The sequence below is a fragment of the Natrix helvetica genome (genome assembly GCF_964273705.1).
Source record: "Natrix helvetica genome assembly, chromosome: W".
Lineage (NCBI taxonomy): Eukaryota > Metazoa > Chordata > Lepidosauria > Squamata > Natricidae > Natrix > Natrix helvetica.
Window position 1 is genome coordinate 37,374,990 of NC_138555.1, and position 13,556 is coordinate 37,388,545.

The following is a 13,556-nucleotide window of genomic DNA, read 5'->3' on the forward strand; positions in this document are numbered from 1 at the left end:
GGCCCCCACCTCAGTCTCTTTGTCTCTCTGACTCACCCCCCTTCTATCCAGCAGCTCCAATCCCAGCTTCAGGAAGGTTCAAATGATATGGAGTTTAAGGGCCCCCACCACAGTCTCTTTGTCTCTGTGACTCATCCCCCTTTTAACCTGCAGCTCCAATCCAGCAGCTTCAGGAAGGTTCAAATGATATGGAGTTTAAGGGCCCCCATCTCAGTCTCTTTGTCTCTGTGATTCACCGCCCTTCCATCCAGCAGCTCCAATCCCAGCTTCAGGAAGGTTCAAATGATATGGAGTTTAAGGGCCCCCACCTCAGTCTCATTATCCCTCTGACTCACCCCCCTTCTATGCAGCAGCTCTAATACCAGCTTCAGGAAGGTTCAAATGATATGGATTTTTAGGGCCCCCACCTCAGAGTCATTGTCTCTGTGACTCACCCCCCTTCTATCCAGCAGCTCCAATCCCAGCTTCAGGAAGGTTCAAATGATATGGAGTTTAAGGGCCCCCACCTCAGTCTCTTTGTCTCTGTGACTCACCCCCCTTTTATCCAGCAGCTCCAATCCCAGCTTCAGGAAGGTTCAAATGATATGGAGTTTAAGGGCCCCCCACCTCAGTCTCTTTGTCTCTGTGACTCACCCCCCTTCTATCGATCAGCTCCAATCCCAGCTTCAGAAAGTTTCAAATGATATGGAGTTTAAGGGGCCCCACCTCAGTCTCTTTGTCTCTCTGACTCACCCCCCTTCTATCCAGCAGCTCCAATCCCAGCTTCAGGAAGGTTCAAATGATATGGAGTTTAATGGCCCCCAACTCAGTCTCTTTGTCTCTCTGACTCACCCCCCTTCTATCCAGCAGCTCCAATCCCAGTTTCAGGAAGGTTCAAATGATATGGAGTTTAAGGGCCCCCACCTCAGTCTCTTTGTCTCTCTGACTCACCCCCCTTCTATCCAGCAGCTCCAATCCCAGCTTCAGGAAGGTTCAAATGATATGGAGTTTAAGGGCCCCCACCTCAGTCTCTTTGTCTCTCTGACTCACCGCCCTTCTATCCAGCAGCTCCAATCCCAGCTTCAGGAAGGTTCAAATGATATGGAGTTTAAGGGCTCCCACCTCAGTCTCTTTGTCTCTGTGACTCATCCCCCTTTTATCCAGCAGCTCCAATCCCAACTTCAGGAAGGTTCAAATGATATGGAGTTTAAGCGCCCCCATCTCAGTCTCTTTGTCTCTGTGACTCATCCCCCTTTTATCCAGCAGCTCCAATCCAGCAGCTTCAGGAAGGCTAAAATGATATGGAGTTTAAGGGGCCCCACCTCAGTCTCTTTGACTCTGACTCACCCCCCTTCTATCCAGCAGCTCCAATCCCAGCTTCAGGAAGGTTCAAATGATATGGAGTTTAAGGGCCCCCACCTCAGTCTCTTTGTCTCTCTGACCCACCCCCCTTCTATCCAGCAGCTCCAATCCCAGCTTCAGGAAGGTTCAAATGATATGGAGTTTAAGGGCCCTCACCTCAGAGTCATTGTCTCTGTGACTCACCCCCTTCTATCCAGCAGCTCCAATCCCAGCTTCAGGAAGGTTCAAATGATATGGAGTTTAAGGGCCCCCACCTCAGTCTCTTTGTCTCTCTGACTCACCCCCTTTCTATCCAGCAGCTCCAATCCCAGCTTCAGGAAGGTTCAAATGATATGAAGTTTAAGGGCCCCCACCTCAGTCTCTTTGTCTCTCTGACTCACCGCCCTTCTATCCAGCAGCTCCAATCCCAGCTTCAGGAAGGTTCAAATGATATGGAGTTTAAGGGCCCCCACCTCAGTCTCTTTGTCTCTGTGACTCATCCCCCTTTTATCCAGCAGCTCCAATCCAGCAGCTTCAAGAAGGCTCAAATGATATGGAGTTTAAGGGCCCCCACCTCAGTCTCTTTGTCTCTCTGACCCACCCCCCTTCTATCCAGCAGCTCCAATCCCAGCTTCAGGAAGGTTCAAATGATATGCAGTTTAAGGGCCCTCACCTCAGAGTCATTGTCTCTGTGACTCACCCCCCTCTATCCAGCAGCTCCAATCCCAGCTTCAGGAAATTTCAAATGATATGGAGTTTAATGGCCCCCCACCTCAGTCTCTTTGTCTCTGTGACTCACCCCCCTTCTCTCCAGCAGCTCCAATCCCAGCTTCAGGAAGGTTCAAATGATATGGAGTTTAAGGGCCCCCACCTCAGTCTCATTATCCCTCTGACTCACCCCCCTTCTAACCAGCAGCTCTAATCCCAGCTTCAGAAAGGTTCAAACGATATGGATTTTTAGGGCCCCCACCTCAGAGTCATTGTCTCTGTGACTCACCCACCTTCTATCCAGAAGCTCCAATCCCAGCTTCAGGAAGGTTCAAATGATATGGAGTTTAAGGGCCCCCACCTCAGTCTCTTTGTCTCTCTGACTCACCGCCCTTCTATCCAGCAGCTCCAATCCCAGCTTCAGGAAGGTTCAAATGATATGGAGTTTAAGGGCCCCCACCTCAGTCTCTTTGTCTCTGTGACTCATCCCCTTTTTATCCAGCAGCTCCAATCCAGCAGCTTCAGGAAGGCTCAAATGATATGGAGTTTAAGGGCCCCCACCTCAGTCTCTTTGTCTCTCTGACTCACCCCCCTTCTATCCAGCAGCTCCAATCCCAGCTTCAGGAAGGTTCAAATGATATGGAGTTTAAGGGGCCCCACCTCAGTCTCTTTGTCTCTCTGACTCACCCCCCTTCTATCCAGCAGCTCCAATCCCAGCTTCAGGAAAGTTCAAATGATATGGAGTTTAAGGGCCCCCACCTCAGTCTCTTTGTCTCTCTGACTCACCCCCCTTCTATCCAGCAGCTCCAATCCCAGTTTCAGGAAGGTTCAAATGATATGGAGTTTAAGGGTCCCCACCTCAGTCTCTTTGTCTCTCTGACTCACCCCCCTTCTATCCAGCAGCTCCAATCCCAGCTTCAGGAAGGTTCAAATGATATGGAGTTTAAGGGCCGCCACCTCAGTCTCTTTGTCTCTCTGACCCACCCCCCCTTCTATCCAGCAGCTCCAATCCCAGCTTCAGGAAGGTTCAAATGATATGGAGTTTAAGGGCCCGCACCTCAGAGTCATTGTCTCTGTGACTCATCCCCCTTCTATCCAGCAGCTCCAATCCCAGCTTCAGGAAGTTTCAAATGATATGGAGTTTAAGGGCCCCCCACCTCAGTCTCTTTGTCTCTGTGACTCAGCCCCCTTCTATCCAGCAGCTCCAATCCCAGCTTCAAGAAGGTTCAAATGATATGGAGTTTAAGGGCCCCCACCTCAGTCTCATTATCCCTCTGACTCACCCCCCTTCTAACCAGCAGCTCTAATCCCAGCTTCAGGAAGGTTCAAATGATATGGATTTTTAGGGCCCCCACTTCAGAGTCATTGTCTCTGCGACTCACCCCCCTTCTATCCAGAAGCTCCAATCCCAGGTTCAGGAAGGTTCAAATGATATGGAGTTTAAGGGCCCCCACCTCAGTCTCTTTGTCTCTCTGACTCACCGCCCTTCTATCCAGCAGCTCCAATCCCAGCTTCAGGAAGGTTCAAATGATATGGAGTTTAAGGGCCCCCACCTCAGTCTCTTTGTCTCTGTGACTCATCCCCCTTCTATCCAGCAGCTCCAATCCCAGCTTCAGGAAGGTTCAAATAATATGGAGTTTAAGGGCCCCCACCTTAGTCTCTTTGTCTCTCTGACTCACCCCCCTTCTATCCAGCAGCTCCAATCCCAGCTTCAGGAAGGTTCAAATGATATGGAGTTTAAGGGCCCCCACCTCAGTCCCTTTGTCTCTGTGACTCATCCCCCTTTTATCCTGCAGCTCCAATCCAGCAGCTTCAGGAATGTTCAAATGATATGGAGTTTAAGGGCCCCCACCTCAGTCTCTTTGTCTCTCTGACTCACCCCCCTTCTATCCAGCACCTCCAATCCCAGCTTCAGGAAGGTTCAAATGATATGGAGTTTAAGGGCCCCCAACTCAGTCTCTTTGTCTCTCTGACTCACCCCCCTTCTATCCAGCAGCTCCAATCCCAGTTTCAGGAAGGTTCAAATGATATGGAGTTTAAGGGCCCCCACCTCAGTCTCTTTGTCTCTCTGACTCACCCCCCTTCTATCCAGCAGCTCCAATCCAGCAGCTTCAGGAAGGCTCAAATGATATGGAGTTTAAGGGCCCCCACCTCAGTCTCATTATCCCTCTGACTCACCCCCCTTCTAACCAGCAGCTCTAATCCCAGCTTCAGGAAGGTTCAAACGATATGGATTTTTAGGGCCCCCACCTCAGAGTCATTGTCTCTGTGACTCACCCCCCTTCTATCCAGAAGCTCCAATCCCAGCTTCAGGAAGGTTCAAATGATATGGAGTTTAAGGGCCCCCACCTCAGTCTCTTTGTCTCTCTGACTCACCGCCCTTCTATCCAGCAGCTCCAATCCCAGCTTCAGGAAGGTTCAAATGATATGGAGTTTAAGGGCCCCCACCTCAGTCTCTTTGTCTCTGTGACTCATCCCCTTTTTATCCAGCAGCTCCAATCCAGCAGCTTCAGGAAGGCTCAAATGATATGGAGTTTAAGGGCCCCCACCTCAGTCTCTTTGTCTCTCTGACTCACCCCCCTTCTATCCAGCAGCTCCAATCCCAGCTTCAGGAAGGTTCAAATGATATGGAGTTTAAGGGGCCCCACCTCAGTCTCTTTGTCTCTCTGACTCACCCCCCTTCTATCCAGCAGCTCCAATCCCAGCTTCAGGAAGGTTCAAATGATATGGAGTTTAAGGGCCCCCACCTCAGTCTCTTTGTCTCTCTGACTCACCCCCCTTCTATCCAGCAGCTCCAATCCCAGTTTCAGGAAGGTTCAAATGATATGGAGTTTAAGGGTCCCCACCTCAGTCTCTTTGTCTCTCTGACTCACCCCCCTTCTATCCAGCAGCTCCAATCCCAGCTTCAGGAAGTTTCAAATGATATGGAGTTTAAGGGCCCCCCACCTCAGTCTCTTTGTCTCTGTGACTCAGCCCCCTTCTATCCAGCAGCTCCAATCCCAGCTTCAGGAAGGTTCAAATGATATGGAGTTTAAGGGCCGCCACCTCAGTCTCATTATCCCTCTGACTCACCCCCCTTCTAACCAGCAGCTCTAATCCCAGTTTCAGGAAGGTTCAAATGATATGGAGTTTAAGGGCCCCCACCTCAGTCTCTTTGTCTCTCTGACTCACCCCCCTTCTATCCAGCAGCTCCAATCCCAGCTTCAGGAAGGTTCAAATGATATGGAGTTTAAGGGCCCCCCACCTCAGTCTCTTTGTCTCTGTGACTCAGCCCCCTTCTATGCAGCAGCTCTAATCCCAGCTTCAGGAAGGTTCAAATGATATGGATTTTTAGGGCCCCCACCTCAGAGTCATTGTCTCTGTGACTCACCCCTCTTCTATCCAGCAGCTCCGATCCCAGCTTCAGGAAGGTTCAAATGATATGGAGTTTAAGGGCCCCCACCTCAGTCTCTTTGTCTCTCTGACTCACCCCCCTTCTATCCAGCAGCTCCAATCCCAGTTTCAGGAAGGTTCAAATGATATGGAGTTTAAGGGCCCCCACCTCAGTCTCTTTGTCTCTCTGACTCACCGCCCTTCTATCCAGCAGCTCCAATCCCAGCTTCAGGAAGGTTCAAATGATATGGAGTTTAAGGGCCCCCACCTCAGTCTCTTTGTCTCTGTGACTCATCCCCCTTTTATCCAGCAGCTCCAATCCAGCAGCTTCAGGAAGGCTCAAATGATATGGAGTTTAAGGGGCCCCACCTCAGTCTCTTTGACTCTGACTCACCCCCCTTCTATCCAGCAGCTCCAATCCCAGCTTCAGGAAGGTTCAAATGATATGGAGTTTAAGGGTCCCCACCTCAGTCTCTTTGTCTCTCTGACTCACCCCCCTTCTATCCAGCAGCTCCAATCCCAGCTTCAGGAAGGTTCAAATGATATGGAGTTTAAGGGCCACCACCTCAGTCTCTTTGTCTCTCTGACCCACCCCCCCTTCTATCCAGCAGCTCCAATCCCAGCTTCAGGAAGGTTCAAATGATATGGATTTTTAGGGCCCCCACCTCAGAGTCATTGTCTCTGCGACTCACCCCCCTTCTATCCAGAAGCTCCAATCCCAGCTTCAGGAAGGTTCAAATGATATGGAGTTTAAGGGCCCCCACCTCAGTCTCTTTGTCTCTCTGACTCACCGCCCTTCTATCCAGCAGCTCCAATCCCAGCTTCAGGAAGGTTCAAATGATATGGAGTTTAAGGGCCCCCACCTCAGTCTCTTTGTCTCTGTGACTCATCCCCCTTCTATCCAGCAGCTCCAATCCCAGCTTCAGGAAGGTTCAAATGATATGGAGTTTAAGGGCCCCCACCTTAGTCGCTTTGTCTCTCTGACTCACCCCCCTTCTATCCAGCAGCTCCAATCCCAGCTTCAGGAAGGTTCAAATGATATGGAGTTTAAGGGCCCCCACCTCAGTCTCTTTGTCTCTGTGACTCATCCCCCTTTTAACCTGCAGCTCCAATCCAGCAGCTTCAGGAAGGTTCAAATGATATGGAGTTTAAGGGCCCCCATCTCAGTCTCTTTGTCTCTGTGATTCACCGCCCTTCCATCCAGCAGCTCCAATCCCAGCTTCAGGAAGGTTCAAATGATATGGAGTTTAAGGGCCCCCAACTCAGTCTCATTATCCCTCTGACTCACCCCCCTTCTATGCAGCAGCTCTAATACCAGCTTCAGGAAGGTTCAAATGATATGGATTTTTAGGGCCCCCACCTCAGAGTCATTGTCTCTGTGACTCACCCCCCTTCTATCCAGCAGCTCCAATCCCAGCTTCAGGAAGGTTCAAATGATATGGAGTTTAAGGGCCCCCACCTCAGTCTCTTTGTCTCTGTGACTCACCCCCCTTCTATCGATCAGCTCCAATCCCAGCTTCAGAAAGTTTCAAATGATATGGAGTTTAAGGGGCCCCACCTCAGTCTCTTTGTCTCTCTGACTCACCCCCCTTCTATCCAGCAGCTCCAATCCCAGCTTCAGGAAGGTTCAAATGATATGGAGTTTAATGGCCCCCAACTCAGTCTCTTTGTCTCTCTGACTCACCCCCCTTCTATCCAGCAGCTCCAATCCCAGTTTCAGGAAGGTTCAAATGATATGGAGTTTAAGGGCCCCCACCTCAGTCTCTTTGTCTCTCTGACTCACCCCCCTTCTATCCAGCAGCTCCAATCCCAGCTTCAGGAAGGTTCAAATGATATGGAGTTTAAGGGCCCCCACCTCAGTCTCTTTGTCTCTCTGACTCACCGCCCTTCTATCCAGCAGCTCCAATCCCAGCTTCAGGAAGGTTCAAATGATATGGAGTTTAAGGGCCCCCACCTCAGTCTCTTTGTCTCTGTGACTCATCCCCCTTTTATCCAGCAGCTCCAATCCCAACTTCAGGAAGGTTCAAATGATATGGAGTTTAAGGGCCCCCATCTCAGTCTCTTTGTCTCTGTGACTCATCCCCCTTTTATCCAGCAGCTCCAATCCAGCAGCTTCAGGAAGGCTCAAATGATATGGAGTTTAAGGGCCCCCACCTCAGTCTCTTTGTCTCTCTGACCCACCCCCCTTCAATCCAGCAGCTCCAATCCCAGCTTCAGGAAGGTTCAAATGATATGGAGTTTAAGGGCCCTCACCTCAGAGTCATTGTCTCTGTGACTCACCCCCTTCTATCCAGCAGCTCCAATCCCAGCTTCAGGAAGTTTCAAATGATATGGAGTTTAAGGGCCCCCCACCTCAGTCTCTTTGTCTCTGTGACTCACCCCCCTTCTATCCAGCAGCTCCAATCCCAGCTTCAGGAAGGTTCAAATGATATGGAGTTTAAGGGCCCCCACCTCAGTCTCATTATCCCTCTGACTCACCCCCCTTCTAACCAGCAGCTCCAATCCCAGCTTCAGGAAGGTTCAAACGATATGGATTTTTAGGGCCCCCACCTCAGTCTCTTTGTCTCTGTGACTCATCCCCCTTCTATCCAGCAGCTCCAATCCCAGCTTCAGGAAGGTTCAAATGATATGGAGTTTAAGGGCCCCCACCTAAGTCTCTTTGTCTCTCTGACTCACCCCCCTTCTATCCAGCAGCTCCAATCCCAGCTTCAGGAAGGTTCAAATGATATGGAGTTTAAGGGCCCCCACCTCAGTCTCTTTGTCTCTGTGACTCATCCCCCTTTTAACCTGCAGCTCCAATCCAGCAGCTTCAGGAAGGTTCAAATGATATGGAGTTTAAGGGCCCCCATCTCAGTCTCTTTGTCTCTGTGATTCACCGCCCTTCCATCCAGCAGCTCCAATCCCAGCTTCAGGAAGGTTCAAATGATATGGAGTTTAAGGGCCCCCACCTCAGTCTCATTATCCCTCTGACTCACCCCCCTTCTATGCAGCAGCTCTAATACCAGCTTCAGGAAGGTTCAAATGATATGGATTTTTAGGGCCCCCACCTCAGAGTCATTGTCTCTGTGACTCACCCCCCTTCTATCCAGCAGCTCCAATCCCAGCTTCAGGAAGGTTCAAATGATATGGAGTTTAAGGGCCCCCACCTCAGTCTCTTTGTCTCTGTGACTCACCCCCCTTTTATCCAGCAGCTCCAATCCCAGCTTCAGGAAGGTTCAAATGATATGGAGTTTAAGGGCCCCCCACCTCAGTCTCTTTGTCTCTGTGACTCACCCCCCTTCTATCGATCAGCTCCAATCCCAGCTTCAGAAAGTTTCAAATGATATGGAGTTTAAGGGGCCCCACCTCAGTCTCTTTGTCTCTCTGACTCACCCCCCTTCTATCCAGCAGCTCCAATCCCAGCTTCAGGAAGGTTCAAATGATATGGAGTTTAATGGCCCCCAACTCAGTCTCTTTGTCTCTCTGACTCACCCCCCTTCTATCCAGCAGCTCCAATCCCAGTTTCAGGAAGGTTCAAATGATATGGAGTTTAAGGGCCCCCACCTCAGTCTCTTTGTCTCTCTGACTCACCCCCCTTCTATCCAGCAGCTCCAATCCCAGCTTCAGGAAGGTTCAAATGATATGGAGTTTAAGGGCCCCCACCTCAGTCTCTTTGTCTCTCTGACTCACCGCCCTTCTATCCAGCAGCTCCAATCCCAGCTTCAGGAAGGTTCAAATGATATGGAGTTTAAGGGCCCCCACCTCAGTCTCTTTGTCTCTGTGACTCATCCCCCTTTTATCCAGCAGCTCCAATCCCAACTTCAGGAAGGTTCAAATGATATGGAGTTTAAGCGCCCCCATCTCAGTCTCTTTGTCTCTGTGACTCATCCCCCTTTTATCCAGCAGCTCCAATCCAGCAGCTTCAGGAAGGCTCAAATGATATGGAGTTTAAGGGGCCCCACCTCAGTCTCTTTGACTCTGACTCACCCCCCTTCTATCCAGCAGCTCCAATCCCAGCTTCAGGAAGGTTCAAATGATATGGAGTTTAAGGGCCCCAACCTCAGTCTCTTTGTCTCTCTGACCCACCCCCCTTCTATCCAGCAGCTCCAATCCCAGCTTCAGGAAGGTTCAAATGATATGGAGTTTAAGGGCCCTCACCTCAGAGTCATTGTCTCTGTGACTCACCCCCTTCTATCCAGCAGCTCCAATCCCAGCTTCAGGAAGTTTCAAATGATATGGAGTTTAAGGGCCCCCCACCTCAGTCTCTTTGTCTCTGTGACTCACCCCCATTCTATCCAGCAGCTCCAATCCCAGCTTCAGGAAGGTTCAAATGATATGGAGTTTAAGGGCCCCCACCTCAGTCTCATTATCCCTCTGACTCACCCCCCTTCTAACCAGCAGCTCCAATCCCAGCTTCAGGAAGGTTCAAACGATATGGATTTTTAGGGCCCCCACCTCAGAGTCATTGTCTCTGCGACTCACCCCCCTTCTATCCAGAAGCTCCAATCCCAGCTTCAGGAAGGTTCAAATGATATGGAGTTTAAGGGCCCCCACCTCAGTCTCTTTGTCTCTCTGACTCACCCCCCTTCTATCCAGCAGCTCCAATCCCAGCTTCAGGAAGGTTCAAATGATATGGAGTTTAAGGGCCCCCACCTCAGTCTCTTTGTCTCTGTGACTCATCCCCTTTTTATCCAGCAGCGCCAATCCAGCAGCTTCAGGAAGGCTCAAATGATATGGAGTTTAAGGGCCCCCACCTCAGTCTCTTTGTCTCTCTGACTCACCCCCCTTCTATCCAGCAGCTCCAATCCCAGCTTCAGGAAGGTTCAAATGATATGGAGTTTAAGGGCCCCCACCTCAGTCTCTTTGTCTCTCTGACTCACCCCCCTTCTATCCAGCAGCTCCAATCCCATCTTCAGGAAGGTACAAATGATATGGAGTTTAAGGGCCCCCCACCTCAGAGTCATTGTCTCTGTGACTCACCCCCCTTCTATCCAGCAGCTCCAATCCCAGCTTCAGGAAGTTTCAAATGATATGGAGTTTAAGGGCCCCCCACCTCAGTCTCTTTGTCTCTGTGACTCACCCCCCTTCTATCCAGCAGCTCCAATCCCAGCTTCAGGAAGGTTCAAATGATATGGAGTTTAAGGGCCCCCACCTCAGTCTCATTATCCCTCTGACTCACCCCCCTTCTAACCAGCAGCTCTAATCCCAGCTTCAGGAAGGTTCAAATGATATGGATTTTTAGGGCCCCCACCTCAGAGTCATTGTCTCTGCGACTCACCCCCCTTCTATCCAGAAGCTCCAATCCCAGCTTCAGGAAGGTTCAAATGATATGGAGTTTAAGGGCCCCCACCTCAGTCTCTTTGTCTCTCTGACTCACCGCCCTTCTATCCAGCAGCTCCAATCCCAGCTTCAGGAAGGTTCAAACGATATGGATTTTTAGGGCCCCCACCTCAGAGTCATTGTCTCTGTGACTCACCCCCCTTCTATCCAGCAGCTCCAATCCCAGCTTCAGGAAGGTTCAAATGATATGGAGTTTAAGGGCCCCCATCTCAGTCTCTTTGTCTCTGTGATTCACCGCCCTTCCATCCAGCAGCTCCAATCCCAGCTTCAGGAAGGTTCAAATGATATGGAGTTTAAGGGCCCCCACCTCAGTCTCATTATCCCTCTGACTCACCCCCCTTCTATGCAGCAGCTCTAATACCAGCTTCAGGAAGGTTCAAATGATATGGATTTTTAGGGCCCCCACCTCAGAGTCATTGTCTCTGTGACTCACCCCCCTTCTATCCAGCAGCTCCAATCCCAGCTTCAGGAAGGTTCAAATGATATGGAGTTTAAGGCCCCCCCACCTCAGTCTCTTTGTCTCTGTGACTCACCCCCCTTCTATCCAGAAGCTCCAATCCCAGCTTCAGAAAGGTTCAAATGATATGGAGTTTAAGGGGGCCCACCTCAGTCTCTTTGTCTCTCTGACTCACCCCCCTTCTATCCAGCAGCTCCAATCCCAGCTTCAGGAAGGTTCAAATGATATGGAGTTTAAGGGCCCCCACCTCAGTCTCTTTGTCTCTCTGACTCACCCCCCCTTCTATCCAGCAGCTACAATCCCAGTTTCAGGAAGGTTCAAATGATATAGAGTTTAAGGGCCCCCACCTCAGTCTCTTTGTCTCTCTGACTCACCCCCCTTCTATCCAGCAGCTCCAATCCCAGCTTCAGGAAGGTTCAAATGATATGGAGTTTAAGGGCCCCCACCTCAGTCTCTTTGTCTCTCTGACTCACCGCCCTTCTATCCAGCAGCTCCAATCCCAGCTTCAGGAAGGTTCAAATGATATGGAGTTTAAGGGCCCCCACCTCAGTCTCTTTGTCTCTGTGACTCATCCCCCTTTTATCCAGCAGCTCCAATCCAGCAGCTTCAGGAAGGCTCAAATGATATGGAGTTTAAGGGGCCCCACCTCAGTCTTTTTGACTCTCTGACTCACCCCCCTTCTACCCAGCAGCTCCAATCCCAGCTTCAGGAAGGTTCAAATGATATGGAGTTTAAGGGCCCCCACCTCAGTCTCTTTGTCTCTCTGACTCACCCCCTTTCTATCCAGCAGCTCCAATCCCAGCTTCAGGAAGGTTCAAATGATATGGAGTTTAAGGGCCCCCACCTCAGAGTCATTGTCTCTGTGACTCACCCCCCTTCTATCCAGCAGCTCCAATGCCAGCTTCAGGAAGGTTCAAATGATATGGAGTTTAAGGGCCCCCACCTCAGTCTCATTATCCCTCTGACTCACCCCCCTTCTATCCAGCAGCTCTAATCCCAGCTTCAGGAAGGTTCAAATAATATGGAGTTTAAGGGGCCCCACCTCAGTCTCTTTGTCTCTCTGACTCACCCCCCTTCTATCCAGCAGCTCCAATCCCAGCTTCAGGAAGGTTCAAATGATATAGAGTTTAAGGGCCCCCAACTCAGTCTCTTTGTCTCTGTGACTCACCCCCCTTCTATCCAGCAGCTCCAATCCCAGCTTCAGGAAGGTTCAAATGATATAGAGTTTAAGGGCCCCCAACTCAGTCTCTTTGTCTCTGTGACTCATCCCCCTTTTATCCAGCAGCTCCAATCCAGCAGCTTCAGGAAGACTCAAATGATATGGAGTTTAAGGGCCCCCACCTCAGCCTCTTTTTCTCTGTGACTCACCCCCCTTCTATGCAGCAACTCCAATCCCAGCTTCAGGAAGGTTCAAATGATATGGAGTTTAAGGGCCCCCACCTCAGTCTCTTTGTCTCTGTGACTCACCCCCCTTCTATCCAGCAGCTCCAATCCCAGCTTCAGGAAGGTTCAAATGATATGGAGTTTAAGGGCCCCCACCTCAGTCTCATTATCCCTCTGACTCACCCCCCTTCTATCCAGCAGCTCCAATCCCAGCTTCAGGAAGGTTCAAATGAAATGGATTTTTAGGGCCCCCACCTCAGAGTCATTGTCTCTGTGACTCACCCCCCTTCTATCCAGCAGCTCCAATCCCAGCTTCAGGAAGTTTCAAATGATATGGAGTTTAAGGGGCCCCACCACAGTCTCATTATCCCTCTGACTCACCCCCCTTCTACCCAGCAGCTCCAATCCCAGCTTCAGGAAGGTTCAAATGATATGGATTTTTAGGGCCCCCACTTCAGAGTCATTGTCTCTGTGACTCACCCCCCTTCTATCCAGCAGCTCCAATCCCAGCTTCAGAAAGTTTCAAATGATATGGAGTTTAAGGGGCCCCACCTCAGTCTCTTTGTCTCTCTGACTCACCCCCCTTCTATCCAGCAGCTCCAATCCCAGCTTCAGGAAGTTTCAAATGATATGGAGTTTAAGGGGCCCCACCACAGTCTCATTATCCCTCTGACTCACCCCCCTTCTATCCAGCAGCTCCAATCCCAGCTTCAGGAAGGTTCAAATGATATGGATTTTTAGGGCCCCCACCTCAGAGTCATTGTCTCTGTGACTCACCCCCCTTCTATCCAGCAGCTCCAATCCCAGCTTCAGGAAGTTTCAAATGATATGGAGTTTAAGGGGCCCCACCTCAGACTCATTGTCTCTGTGACTCACCCCCCTCCTATCCAGCAGCTCCAATCCCAGCTTCAGGAAGGTTCAAATGATATGGAGTTTAAGGGCCCCCACCTCAGTCTCTTTGTCTCTGTGACTCACCCCCCTTCTATCCAGCAGCTCC